Raw genomic sequence first — 14,644 nt, 5'->3', positions numbered from 1 at the left:
GGTCCCTCTCCCTATGTCTTAGTATTGGGAGAATAAACCCAGTAAGCTAATTTCGCTCAGGTAAAAAAACAACAACACTAACCATCCCTGAGAAATGTAAACATTTTTAGAATTTTATTTAAACTTTGATAATAAATATAACAAATTAATGGTGATGTGATATTCACGTCTGCTCCAAATCAACCCTAACTGCTTTGTCCATTCTAAAGATGACACCACCCAGATCCTGAAGATGTCTCCCCCTGAGAATTACAAATGATTACTGACTTCCAGCTTGGAACTGTAATATCCTGAGACCCTACAGCCAAACTTCTCATTTTGTTACTTTTTTAGACATCTCAAATTCCCTTTAATTTTTATAAGAACAAGGTAAAATGATAAGTAATATATTAAAAGCTGTAAATATTTTGTAGACAAGCTCAAAAATTAGTAGTTTGATTATAGAAGTACTGATTACTAAAAATATATTTTGGAATTCAGATAATTTTATAGAAATGCACATAATTCCAATACCTGAAATTTTAATGTTTTTTGTTTTTTTACTTGAAATTTTAAAAACCTTACTTCCCACGAACATATAAAAATGATAATCTGAGACAAAGTAAATATTTTTGCTAGAAAATGCATAAACTGATAAAAGAAGCACAAAATAACTTTAAAATCTGTGAAGATTAGTGACATAAAATATATTGGTAGTCACTTTTTCTTGAAAAAGGTACCAATCATTATTTCATACAATATTTCCTACATTAATAATTATTTTAAAATTGCATTGTTTCAAAATTAGTAAATACTATATTAGATTTTGATTAGAATAAAATCTTTCTTGAAAAAATAATTATATATATGTATATATATATCTTGAGTTGATTTTTCAAAAGTTTTATGAAATAATATTAGGGACTCATAAATATTTCTTTCTAGGAATAATAAAATAAATAATAAATACTCAGATGTATGTAAAATCAGCACATGATTTATTATGATCCATTTAGAAAAAACTATCATATCCAAAAAGCAAAATCAATGCTATGTTTTTGCTCTCAAATTTTATGCTGTTCTACCCAGTGTACTACATAAACGGAATGTGTCTTTTTTTTTTTTTAGTGAGGCAATCAGGGTTAAGTGACTTGCCCAAGGTCACACAGCCAGTAAGTGGCAAGTGTTTGGTCTGAGGCTGGATTTGAACTCAGGTCCTCCTGACTTCAGGGCCAGTGCTCTATCCACTGTGCCACCTTGCTGCCCCTTGGAATATGTCTTTGAAAGATCTTGAAGTACAGAACCTAAAATATGATTCTTACATGGCTTCTTTGCTAAACCTCTTATAAACAAAACATTGTTAAAAGATCATTTTAAAGGTGTGGCAATGTACATATAATTTATACATTTAATAAAGCATTAGCTTTTCTTTTAAATTTGCAATTTAGAATAATGGCAAACAAAAATATTTACATATACAATCAAAAAGACTTGGTGAGAAATTAAAAGCTATCCTGTTGATTAAAAACCCCATTAATCTTCCATTAATGAATGCTGTCTCAGTTGTGAACTTTGACTTTCCTATTAACTAGGAAATTCAAATTGTCAAAAATTCATGTCCTCTTTATCAGATAGTGTTGTTAATATCAACTAAAATAAAGGTTCCCATTGTACAAGGAGGTGTTTGAAGTCTTCTTTTATCTATTATATACTGTCACCAGTACCTGTGAGTAAAATCTTTAATCTTTATGTTGTAACTCCTTGCTTCAAAAGCCTCATTTTTGACCTTTCAGTTTATAAAAATTCCTTATAAAAAGAAAATCCACTTAATCTTTAGGCAAGTCTATAAAATTTGCTTATCCTTTCTAAGATACTTTTATGAAGCAGAGATCTTTAAAGTTTTTAATTCTTTTATTAAAATTTAATTTTCTTTTTTTAAAAACTCCAACTCATTTTCCAGACATTTAACATATTTTTTTTTTCTTTCAACAACATTCTTTATTTTTTCATCAATTTTTTAAAATGGGAATCTTATGTTTTGAGTGGAGATGTTATCACTACCATCTGTGGAAGGTTAATATTTGCTGATGTGGTTCAATTCTAAGAAGTATACATATCTACTGATGCAGTCTGTACAACCACCTTGTTCCCAAAGACAAATATCTGCTGTCTATCTGATGTCTGTGTGTACTGAAGAATTGTAATTCTTTCTTGAGTACTGCCTGCATTTGTCATCGTTAATGTCTGCAGTCCCTTTATTCCATCTTTATTTGGATTGCCTGCTTGTAATGTTCCATTTGGAGTAATGGCAATGTATGGTCCAGTGCTGGTCTGGTAGACTGAAGATAGAACACGGTTTTCTCAGCCCCACCCCCCACCTCCCTTCAATATGTACTGTCTTCCGAGGAAAGATCTTGTAAGATTTTTCTGTAACATAAGCACAGTGATAAATCCCCCCTAGCTTTTCTGCAAAAAGCTGTCAAATGAATACTGAGAATCTTCACGATCTAACAAGGATAGTATTTACACTTTCTGCACTTGTGAAGTGTGGGTGAGGAGGTGGTGGTGGATTACAGAAAATGACTGAGCAATCTAGATGATTCCCTGACTTTATATTGGCTTTCCAGAAAGATGTACAACTGTCATTGTTGCAGCTCTTCTTAGTGAAATCTTTTGAGCAATATTAGAGAGATAAGAGTACCCTACATTATTTTACCTGGGTGTGGTGTTGTCTCTCAACTAAGGTGATTCCTGACATTTGGCTTCCCTGGGGAGGGAAATTTTTCTCCCAGAAAATCAAATTCTGAAACATAGTCTTTCTCTACACTCCCTCCAACCCTCTAGCAACAGCCAGAACCCATCTAGCTTGTCTCCCTCCCCAGTGAAGTGTTCCTCAAGGTGAGGACCAAGTGGAATCTGAGCTAAGGTCTACCACCAAGGTGACCTCAGGCGTATTCAAAGATCCTCTTTCTAACTTGTCTTCTCCTATTAGAATGTAAGCTCCTTGAAGGCAGGTACTGTTTTACTTTCTTGCTTTGTATCCCTCATCCTTAGCATGCAAAATAATAAGCACTTAAGAAGTGCTTTCTCCATCTCTATCTCTCTGTCTCTCCACGTATCTATCATCTATCTAGAAAGGAAGTATTATCAATAATAATGACGATGGTCCATCTTTATATAGTTCTTTAAAAATTAAATAACACTCTCTAAACAACAATTTTCCAAGACAGGTAGTGCTAGTATTATTGTGGCCACTTTGCAGTTAAGGAAACTGAGGATCCAACACAACCAGTAAAAATTGGAGCTGGGATCAAGGGTCTACTGTACTGAGAAATATGCAAGATAATAGAGACAGAGTACCTGTGTTCAAATTCTTGCTTTAACTTGCTATGTTTCATTAAACAAGTTACATATTGGTCTCAGTTTGTTCATCTGCAAAATTAAAGTGTTGACATAGTCTTTTCCAGTTCTAAATATATGCTGTTGTGTAAGGTGTGATATTTCTCTATTAAATAAGCTGCTTGTTCTTCTTTTTTCTTTTTGGTGAGGCAATTGGGGTTAAATGACTTGCCCAGAGTCACACAGCTAGTTGAGTGTTATGTATCTGAGGCTGAGATATGAACTCAGATCCTCCTGACTCCAGTGACAGTGCTCTGTTCGCTGCACCACCTAGCTGCCCCTTAAGTAAGCTTCTTAGTCAGCATAAGCCACTGTCTTTTCTTCTCATGCTTCACCCTCCCCAATAACAATTTTACTGTCCTTTTTTGTTTATTCTGTTTTGTGAATAGTCAGTAGCCAATAATTAATCAATGTATGCTAATGTTTTTCAAAGTAAGTTGAAACTTTTCTTCTTTTGTCCGAAGGCTTATGATGCTTTATGATTTTGTTGTTTCATGAGCAGCTTAAGATTTCTCCAGTCTCTATCTCTAAGAGTTGCTTAAGGGTTTCAGTTGCCTGATCTCTTCTAGTTCATTGCAAGTTTTACTAAGCTGGAAAATTTCCCAGGGAGTCTTCTGAAACTTTGGCTAAACTTTATTGTAAGAAAAAAAGCCTTTCAAAACAGGCTCTATGTCCTATGGAGTTGGTCTATGCATGGAGCATTAACCTCAGAGAAGCATGGATTAGCAGAACAGATATGGAGGTAGATGAAAAATGAGTCCTATCTTCTAAATGTGTGCCCCTACCCATGAAAAATTCGAATTGACTTCAGGGCCCTGTTTATGTACTCTAAAAGAAGGTTCCTTCTGGGCAAATCCAAGAGACAAACTTTGCCCCATAATATACTTATAAAAATTGTATAAATTTGCAAGTCTTTATCTGCAGACAAAATTTAGCTCAAAGATTTTAATAATTTTGAGTATTTTATAAACTTTTTTAAACTCTGAGAGCTAAATTTTGTTTAATAGTTTTCATAGAGTTTTGCATTGCATTTGTTCCTATAGACTGTATAGTTGTAGACCTAGACAGTGTTGTTCAGTCATTTGGTCATGTCCATCTCTTTGTGACCCCAAAGGACCATAGCATACCAGGCTCTTCTATTCTACAGGATTTCATGAAATTTGTCCAAGTTCCTATTCCTTGCTTCCATGGTACTATCTAGCCATCCCACCCTCTACCATCACCTTTTCCTTTGACTTTAATATTTCCCAACATCGGGGTCTTTCCCAACAAAGATAATGTAGAACCCATCAATGAAAATTGGCACAGATTCAGTACATTTGTTTATCAGCCACATTAAATATACTCCTCCTTGCTGCAGGAGGATTAGCATATATCTCACGTCTTTGCAACAAAATGAACACTACCTCATGAGTAGGAGGCACCAAAATCTGCTTCCCAGTATTACTCAGTTGTTGCAAACAAATGGAATATATGTTTTTACTGTAGGTTTTTAGAGATTTTTTTTCTTTTCATGAAAATTCCTAATAAATTTATATGTCGACAAATTTACAGTATAACAGACATTTGCGTGATCATGGACATGTTATAGAATCTTAGAGATGGTAGGAACTCTGGAGGACAGAAGAAAATATGGCAAAAAAACTTCAAAACAGGAAAAGTCAAAATTCTTTCAACAGGGAAAAGAGAAAAAAAATGAAGAAAGAGGTCATAAGAGCCTTGTGTTTTGATTCTGTCTGAGAACCTCATACACAACTGTGGGCACCTTTTGCTTGAAAATAGCTTTGGCAGAAATTGGCTAATTATCAATTGAAAAAAAAAACTGAACAAGTTTTTATCTGGTCTTTATTTTTTGTGTTCCTCTCTCTGAAGCCAGCTTTCTGTCCTCTATTCTATACTTTCTGTCATGAATATACTCTATCCTGACCCCCCTCTCCCCTAAAAAAGGAGACCACCATAACTAAGTAAAACCTTATCGGGAAGTCTAGTGACTGAACTCCATGACATGGTGAGTAATTTATCAAGACAACTACCAAGAGAAATGACAAGAGTAAAGGAATCATATTTAACTGGTATGGGGAGCAAAATGTAATATCTCTAATATACCTCTAAGTGTTTTATCTACCTTGAGGGAAACAGAAGAAGGGCTATGGGCTTAATCTTCAGTTGAATCTCTCACCTACTTAGGAGGAGTACAAGGCTAGATTTATAGCTATCTACCCTTTCTCAATTTTGTTGGCATACTGCTACAATGGGTTCAGAATAAAAGCTGCTTTTATGGTCACTCTTAAGGGGGAGGGTAGCTCCAAATTTATGCCTTTTAATCAGATAATGGTTACACAAAGACCACGAAAAATAGCAAATATCTAGGAAATCTATTTATCCAATTAAACAGCAAAAAGAAATGAAAGTTTTACAAGTTAGAATATACTAGAAAACAGAAATGAATGAACAAACTAAAATCTCAGTTCAGACAAAAAGAGAGGAGCTGATCTCACACAAGAAGTCCTTTTTTTTCCGAAGTCTTTAAGGAGTCAAACTGAAAATCAAGAACATGTTGAGAAATCATGTTTCTCTAAATGTTTCATTTAGACATTTCAAAATCTTCCTTTCTTCCATTTCTTTTTCCTGAAGTATCTGAAACTACATAAGTCTCTCTAGCAAGAAGCACTGGTACCAAGTCTATTCCTTAAATAGCTATTTAATGGAGCCTCAGTATTCTCTCACCATTTCATAGTCTCATTTCCTTCACATACCACCAGCAAAGGAACACAAAATAACCTTGAATTAAATCTATATGCATGAAAGGACATACTCATTTCCCTGCTATAGGGAGGGATTAGATGAATGGTTTCTATTCATTCCCTGGCTTATCAAGGAGTTGTTCCTGGAAAAGAATGGAGAAAAAAGTTTCTGAGGTCTTCTATGTCAAAGTTTGGAAGGTGAAAGAATGAAACACTGAGAAGGAACAGTAAATATTTGGAGTTCTATAACTGGTACAAGACTTCTTTTATGAAGGATAGAGATAGAGGGACCCTCTAAAGAGCAAAACATTTCTTTTGCTCACATAAAAGATGTCAAAAAGTTACAGGTGCCTCCTGGAGAGAGGTCATGCAATAATGGCCAGAGAAAGAGAATATGGGTAGTGGTCACTGGTAATATCCAGTTAGTGCTACCAAAGTTGTCATTTTCCAACTTGCAATGAATGATAGAGATGTCTGTTGTCCTCCCACTACATATATCATGGACCTAATGGATCGTCCCAGGACTTGTCAAACTGGACAGCTGCTAACATTCCTCAGTAATTCATGTTGAGAGAATTGGTCCTACAAGAACTGTAAAAAGCACAGCTAGATTTTGAAATCAAAGAAAGGTAACTGTTGACCTTAAAGGCATAGATTCTGTTTTTTTTTCCAATAAAATCTAGGGGATTCAGAAGAAAAAGACATGTTTGGGAACTGAATGGGTAACTAACAACATTTTATATGAGAAAGAGATTTGGATTTCTAGACTACAGCTTAAAATACAGAAATACTGTGTTCTTAAGAGGGGGGGAGTATACCTAATGAAGACCAAATACTTATACAACTTAGAGTGCTGCAGATCTAAAAAGAAGGACTTCTCTTCATAGAACACTTCTCTTCCTTCAAGACACAGCTTAAGCACCATCTTCTACCTAAAACTTTTCCTAACACCCTGTCTCCTTTTCCAACTGCTAACACTGTTCCTCTATAACTATCTCAAAGCTAACTACTTTGCATTTATTTTCTTTATGTTTATTCTGAATACACTTTTACATGTTGTCTCCTTTATTAGAACTTAAACTCCTCGAGGAACTTATTTTTTTAATTCTTTGATTTGCATTTCCAGTGCCTGCTAGCACAACATTGGGCACAAGGGAAGCACAAATGTTCATTGATTGCTTGATTGAAATAGAAGCATGTTAAAATAAGAGCTGGAGTGCTAAAAATCATAATGAATGGAGCCTTATGATAATTCTAAGGGCAACCAAAAATATTTTTAAAGTTATATTGAGGTAAACAGAGGTTAAAATTAAAGATAGTACTGCTATAAAAAAAAAAGAGGTCTTCCTGTACTAGTTTGGAAATAGCTGAAGGAAATTTCCATTGGACTTGACACTGTGTCACTGTGTAACTAAAAAAATTACTAATATGCTGCAGAATATTCTCCTGTCTTGACCTTGAGATGACCCACATCTTTTTAGGGTTGTCCAAGTGGAAGAATGTGTAAGTATAGACATTAAGTCAGGAGACCTGAATCTAGTTCTAGTTCTTCCACTAATAGTAAATAAATTACCTCACTTTTTTGGCTTCAATATTCTTATCTGTAAAATGGGAAGTAAATTTTCTTTAAGATTCCGTCTTACTCTATTTAAGATTCCCAGATTTCATAATCCTAAGCACTTTGGATAAGGGAGGATTTTAGGAGGGATGAGACAAAGGCTCTAACATCTGCGGCCAATATACCTTGCCAATATTATCTTGGATTATTCAATACAACTTATTCTATACTGCAGGAAAACTGAATAGCTCTATTTTGAATATGTCCTGCTCTTTCCGGCTTCCATAGCCTTACTCACAGTTTGCCCTCTATTCTTTTCTGACTTTTGAATTCCAGTCTTTTCTCCTGATTCCAGTAGAAATGCTATTCTTCCAGGTAACCTCCTCTGTGACCCTAGTTAATAATGATCCTTTTAAATATATTTTACTTTTTCTTTCTCTCAGACCTCAGTGGCACTTTTGTTTGAACCTCTGTAATGTACGTATCATCTATTATTGCATATCAGAGTTGTTCACCTGTCCATTATCTCTTTGTTAGGTGAGACAAGAATTATGCATTATCTGTAATAATAATTATAGTAATACCAATAATAATTACTAACATTTATGTAACACTTTGTTGTTTATAAAGTGCTTAATGCATATTGCCTCATTTTGTGCTCATGACAACACTGAGAGGTAGGTATTATTTCTGTCCCTATTATGTAGATAAGGAAACAAAAACAGATATGATAAGTGACTTGCCTGCAATCATGCAGTTAGTAACTGTCTGAGGCCAGATTTGAACTCAGATCTTTCTGACTTCAGGTCTCATCCTCTTTGCACTGTACCATCTAGTTGCCCCTTGCTAAACGTTGTGTATCCCTCAGCACTTATCCCAGTAATAAAGGCCTGTTAACTTGAATTGAAGTGAAGTAAAGGAAGTGAGGAAAAACCATCCTCAAAGAGCTTACAATTTAATACAATCTAACAGGGTGAAAAACCCATACACAAATAACTACAATATAGGTATAGTTGCTATATAACATTATATAGTTATGTTAGTTATTATATATGTGTCTGTATCTATCTTTCTATCTATCTAGCAAGTTCAAGGAACAGGTATAAGTTACTAGTGACATTCATATAAAGGAATCGGGGAATGTTTCATAAAGCTTATTTCATAAAGAATGTTTCATAAAGAAATTAATGTCAGATATAGCAAAAGAATAAAGGGAAACATTTTTTTAAGTAGAATTGTGGGAGGGACTCTTTTCATGCATGGAGATTCTGAGAACAATTTTGTGGTGAGTCTCCAGTATCTATAAATATTCTTATTCCTTTGATAGATCTAGTATCTCATTTAGGTGCTCTATCGATAGGTTTACATTTCAAGCCATCCACGGTTTTTCATACTGTGCAGTTTTTTCCCCCTGACCATCCACAGATATTCAATAGCCCAGGAGTTCTTAATCTTTTTGTGTATCACAAACCCCTTTGCTGCGCTGGTGTGGCCAAATGGACCCCTTCTCAGGATAATGTTATTAAATGCATAAAATAATATACATAGAATTAAAAAGAAACCAATTATATCAAAATATAGTTGTCAATATAATTTAAAAACTAAATTTACTGACCTCATGTTAAGAACAGCTGCCACAGAAGATGTACCCAACAAACCATAGGCTTTCCTCTAACTTTTAATAATAAGCACTTAATGAATGTTTGACCTGTGGCTATCAGTATAACACTTGTGTTTATCTGCTATACCTTGCTCTTTTCCTATGAATAGACTGCCTCCTTTTCCAGGACTACGAATTCTGAAAGATCTGTATTTTGCCATTATTTTCTGTCTGTTATTATTGGAAATAAGCAGTAGCCCAATGATACCCACCATTCGTTGTGCCGCTGCCATTTAGGGCATCTTTAATTTAGATTCTTTTGAGACCTAGTGTTATGTGATTCATATCCACATCATAGAACATCAGGAAGATATCGAAGTTAAAAAAGATGGACTTCTGTGCTAGGAAGCAGTCCAGGACTTTAAAAGCACAGTGCAATTTTCCAAATGAAATCTCACCCACTCCCTCAGGCTTCAAATATGGATGCAACTTATTGTCAGTGGGCAGTGCATATCTTAGATATAAGTTCTGATGGCCTGAGTCAGTCAGCTGCCCATTCAGCTGAAGGTGATAATCTGGACAATATTCATTCTTCATTCACAAAGAGACATATGCTCAACAAAAGCCTTTGCCAGGATCATGGTGGATGGTCTACTCAAAGTCCAAATGGAAAATAGATTCCCCAGCTGTTGCTGTGTAAGATGACATGTTGATTATAAGACATTATAGGACTTCTTAATGAGATCCAAAGCTATTCACAAGAGATTAGTCTAACAAGCTACACAAAGGAAGAAAAAAAAATTGAATAAAGCATTCATTGCCTAAATTCTGACATCCAATTGGATAAGCAGCCCATTGAATTATTCCATCAGTTCACATATCTTGGAAAGACATGGCAGAAAGACAATATGTTGGGACTGGAATTGAATAAGAGGAGGAGAATGGGTAAGATTGCATTTGAGAAATCATGCAGTGCTGTCAATGATTCCAAGCTGCTCTCTGACACAGAAGCCAAATGTCTTAATGCCAATATGCTCCCAATACATGGAACATCAGCTCTCAGAAGATTCCAGATTGCAAAGCACCAAAAGGGAAGATGCGTGGTAGGTGAAAGTAGGACATAGCCAATTACCAGTGGTGACTTTCAGGCAATAAGCTAAAAACAATAACAATAACAACAACAAAATTAACTCTACCTATCAGAAGTACTTTCTGAAAAGAAAGTGGGCTAGCCAGGTATTACAAGCAAGAGATAAATCATGAACAGCACGAGTATTGCTGTATTATCTACACCGTTATAAATAGAAATTGACAAAAGACTATTGCAAGAAGCCTTAGTCTTGTATTATGAGAAAGTTATGGAGGATTAGGGATAATAATTATACAGAATAATGACATGTGACTGAGTTCTGAAATATGCTGGTGTTAAGATTGTTTACACTGGTGAGATCCACTGGAATTCCTTTAAAGCAGTAATTCTCTAAGTGTGATTCTGAGGTTCCTGGGAATGTCTGAAATCCTTTCAATGAATCTATTTTCATAACAATAAGAAGGTATTTTAATTTCTAATATGGTAAACATTGATAGCTATAGCCCATATAAACAAAAATTCTTTGGGGTACCTGATAATTTTTAAGAGTTTAAAGTGTTCCTTAGAACAAAAAAGTTTGAGAACTGCTGCTTTAGAATATCTTTAGATGACATTATAGTCTCTTTCCCATTATGAACTCATAGATGTGGGTGATTAAGTCAATATAATTTTCAGTTGGTAATAGCACGATTTGTAGATAATAACTTCATATTACTGATGTGCACAGTACCTCATAAATGTGAGTGTAAATTATACATGGAGACATGTGCTGTGCATACAGTAAGAAGTTTTAAAAGTGCAAGACAGTATAGTTGGTTTGTTATTCAAGTCTGTGTGTGTGTGTGTGTGTGTGTGTGTGTGAATCATTGGGAGGGGATAGCTGTCCTTTTGAAGGGTTTTGTAGAATATCCATTAATTAGTCCTTTCTTCCACTTTCATTTACTACAAATGAGATACAGTAATTGATAGATTTCCTGTGTACACCAAAAGAAATCTTCTTGGATGCTCACAGAATGTTTAGTAGGGTTTTGAAATTAAAGTAGAAAACATAAATATTTTAACTTCAAGACAAATACTCAAATGTTCGTCTTAAGGAACTAAGCCACGTAAAATTAGATGTCTTATCATCTCAATAGTATGCATTAGCAAACACTTTACTTTCTATTGCCTTAAACTCACTTTCTAATTCACTAAAATAGTTTGTTTCTGGAATTCTTTATTATAATTGCAAGTAGCATATATTATCTGTATTTAGTTTGACTGAGTCCCTCAGACTCAGTTTGATTGAGTTCATTCATTCATTCATTTACTCATTCTTTCACTCTTAAATAAATATTTTTTGAGTAAACACTATTTTCAAAGTATTGTAAAAGTGAAGAAAAGAATATAAAGGCACTTTAATAGAAAGAATATTGGACTTGGTGTGAGGAGACATGGTTCAAATTCTCACCTTTTTCATAGATAAATCAATTAATCTTTCTCTGAACCTCAATTTCTTCATCTTCATAATGTGGGTAATAATATTAAGAAGCTACATCAATTAAAGGGTTGTTATGAGGATGGTTGTTTGTAAACTTTGAAGTCCTATTTAACTGTGATTGGTTGATCTTCGTGGAATAGATGGTATTAGAACATATGTGTGATAAGTGCTTGTAAGATGGTGAGTAGTTGGGTTTGACAGGAATGTAAAATAAATGAAAGGAAGCAGTCCAAATTAAGGCTGGAAAAATTGGTTGGAACAAGATACTGTTGTACCTTGCGAGCAAGAGTTTGAAATTTATTCTGTAGTCAAGGGGGAACAATTAAGTGTTTACTTTACCTTCAGAATATTTTTAGATTGAATGATACTCTCTCTACTGAATTGCAATCTATTTGAGAGTAAGATAAATGGTTAATTAAGACATTCAAAGAGTTCAGAACTGATTCATTCATTTTTCTAGACCTTGAGGAACTTACAAAGTTAGAATAAAATGCCAATAACATGTTATCTCACCTTATGTAGATTAGAGTTTAAAACACATTGCTTCTCCCAAGAAAATAGATTCAAATAGAAAATTTGCCACATCAAGAAAGGAAAAGTTGTCAAGTTTTGGGTGGAAAGGAGAGTCTGCTTTAGATCTGACCAGAACTTGAACATTGAATAACACAGTCCTCTAAGGAATCTTAGAAGTCATCCCAGGAGGATCTTGAAAGATTCAGCCTTACCAGCAAAATCTCATTATTTTTGCTGTATGCTTCAAAACCTGAAGGCAAAGGTAGTCACAAAATTCCTTTACTGCTTAGCAAGTTCCCTTTATTGGAAAGAATATGTACATTTGGAATTTCTCCTTGGGGTGCTCCCAAGCAGGTCCAGGATTCCTGAGGCCAGCTTACTAGACTTTATTATCCAGGAAAGATGTCAGCTAATGAGCATTTGATTCTCCAATACAATTTTTAAAAAATCTTCACAATTCAATTAGGAAATTCATGAATTGGGTAGGATTTTCCTATTAAAAATTCCAAGTGAAAACAGTTCTAATCAAGGAGAATATGATTAATGGTATCGATTTTATTTTCTGTCTGTCAAGTAACTTCTAACAAAAATATTTATTTTGTTTTAAGAAATATAATACTGATTATCCTCCAATGGTTACATGCTGACAAAATTTCCATGTACAACCCAGGAACTTTTATTTTTGAAACTGTATAATTTTAGAAATATATGCATGTATATGTATGTACATACATATACATGCATATATTTATAAACAAAGTACACATAAATAACATATCATATAGCATATTAACATTGTACATTTTATTCATTTTTTAGTTGCAAGGTAACTCATTTATTATATTGGCAAGCTGTGAGTAAAGACAAGACTTTGCTTTTTTTCCACATAAATCACCTATCTTGCATTATCTAGTCATTCCGTCAGATATTTCAGTTTAATTTGTTACACTGTAACTTGATATTTCATTTGTTTGTTTCATCATCATGGCAGCTGTCATCTCTATACTTCTAAGATATCCAACAGGGCAAGTGGGAAGTCAATTACAACAGGCCCTTCTGTACGAATTTACTTCTAACCTAGATTCTGATATCTCCATCAAGACAGTGAAATTCAAACAATTAACTCAGTAGGCATCTATGTGTCTAAACTGTAATGAACATTTGCATTGAAACCTTTGTGTTATGAAATGCAACAATTTATCAAAATTTAGTGTGTCTAAATCTCATGGTAGTATTACATCATTTCAGACACGTCGACCATATGATTTTGGAAGATGGAAAATAATTTGCAAAAATGTTATGTAAATAGAATTTTTCAAACTGAGTTTTAGTCAACTGCATATTTGAACAGTAAGGGGTATACAGAAATGACAGCTTTTCCATTTGCTGCTAACATTGCTCATTTTCTCTTGTTTATTATTAAATGTGACAACATAAATGCTTACATTTAAAATTCTAAACAAGCACATTTTCTTCTTTATTATTATGGGAAACAAATGTCATTTCTTTCTTTTTTCCCCTGAAAGTTTTTTTTTTTTTTTTAAGAGACAGACAAAGAAAATGTGAAAAATAATGACTAGCCTTATTTTTGGAACAGTAGATTAAAAGGTGCCTAAAATTTCATTATGCTTACAAAAGTTTAATGGCTTTATAAGAAGATTCACAAAGAAGTAATAATAAGATCATTTTCTCCATGTGTGCCAGGTAACAGATAGGTTCTTTTTATGCAAGGGAGAAGAGCAACCTAGTGACTCCTCCAGAGATTCTCTGGTCAACCTAAGCAATATTCCTGGATCAGTCAGAAAACTCCTCTCTAACTATCCTCTACCTGCATGACAGAGATGATTTCTATACACTTGAGAGGCATATATGAATGTCACAGTTCTCCATTAAGGGCTGTTATGTTATTCCCAAGGTGATTCCCAGGGCCATCTTCAGTTATTTACACACCATTTATATCAGTGAATGGAACAGCCATATGGAAATATGCTTTATTCCTTCCTAAAATTGAGTGGATAGTTTTTGTTTTTGTGCAGATTTGTGATTTCATTGCAATAGGGAATGTTAGGCAAGTGAACAGTCAACATAATTCAGGTTAACACATTTTCTTCAACTCATATTCTTAGAGATTTGACTGGAACACTGAGCTTGTAAGTGACTTGCTTACAGCCAGTATGTGCTATTGGGAAGATTTGAAATCATGTCTTTTTGACTCCAAACTTGGTCCTCTATTTACCATTTCATGTTAATTACATTAAATATAAGAGAAAGAAAATATTCT

The 14,644-nt window shown here is 34.2% G+C and overlaps 1 pseudogene; it reads right to left on the bottom strand.

Moving 5' to 3' along the window:
- Positions 1 to 1,855: 1,855 nt before the first annotated feature.
- LOC110193562 (cyclic AMP-dependent transcription factor ATF-1 pseudogene) overlaps positions 1,856 to 14,644 on the bottom strand; it is a 172,181-nt pseudogene continuing 159,392 nt past the window's right edge.

The sequence above is a fragment of the Phascolarctos cinereus genome, unplaced genomic scaffold (genome assembly GCF_003287225.1).
Source record: "Phascolarctos cinereus isolate Bilbo 61053 unplaced genomic scaffold, phaCin_HiC Scaffold_4;HRSCAF=312, whole genome shotgun sequence".
NCBI classification, from domain to species: domain Eukaryota; kingdom Metazoa; phylum Chordata; class Mammalia; order Diprotodontia; family Phascolarctidae; genus Phascolarctos; species Phascolarctos cinereus.
This window is presented reverse-complemented; position numbering and strand designations above follow the sequence as displayed.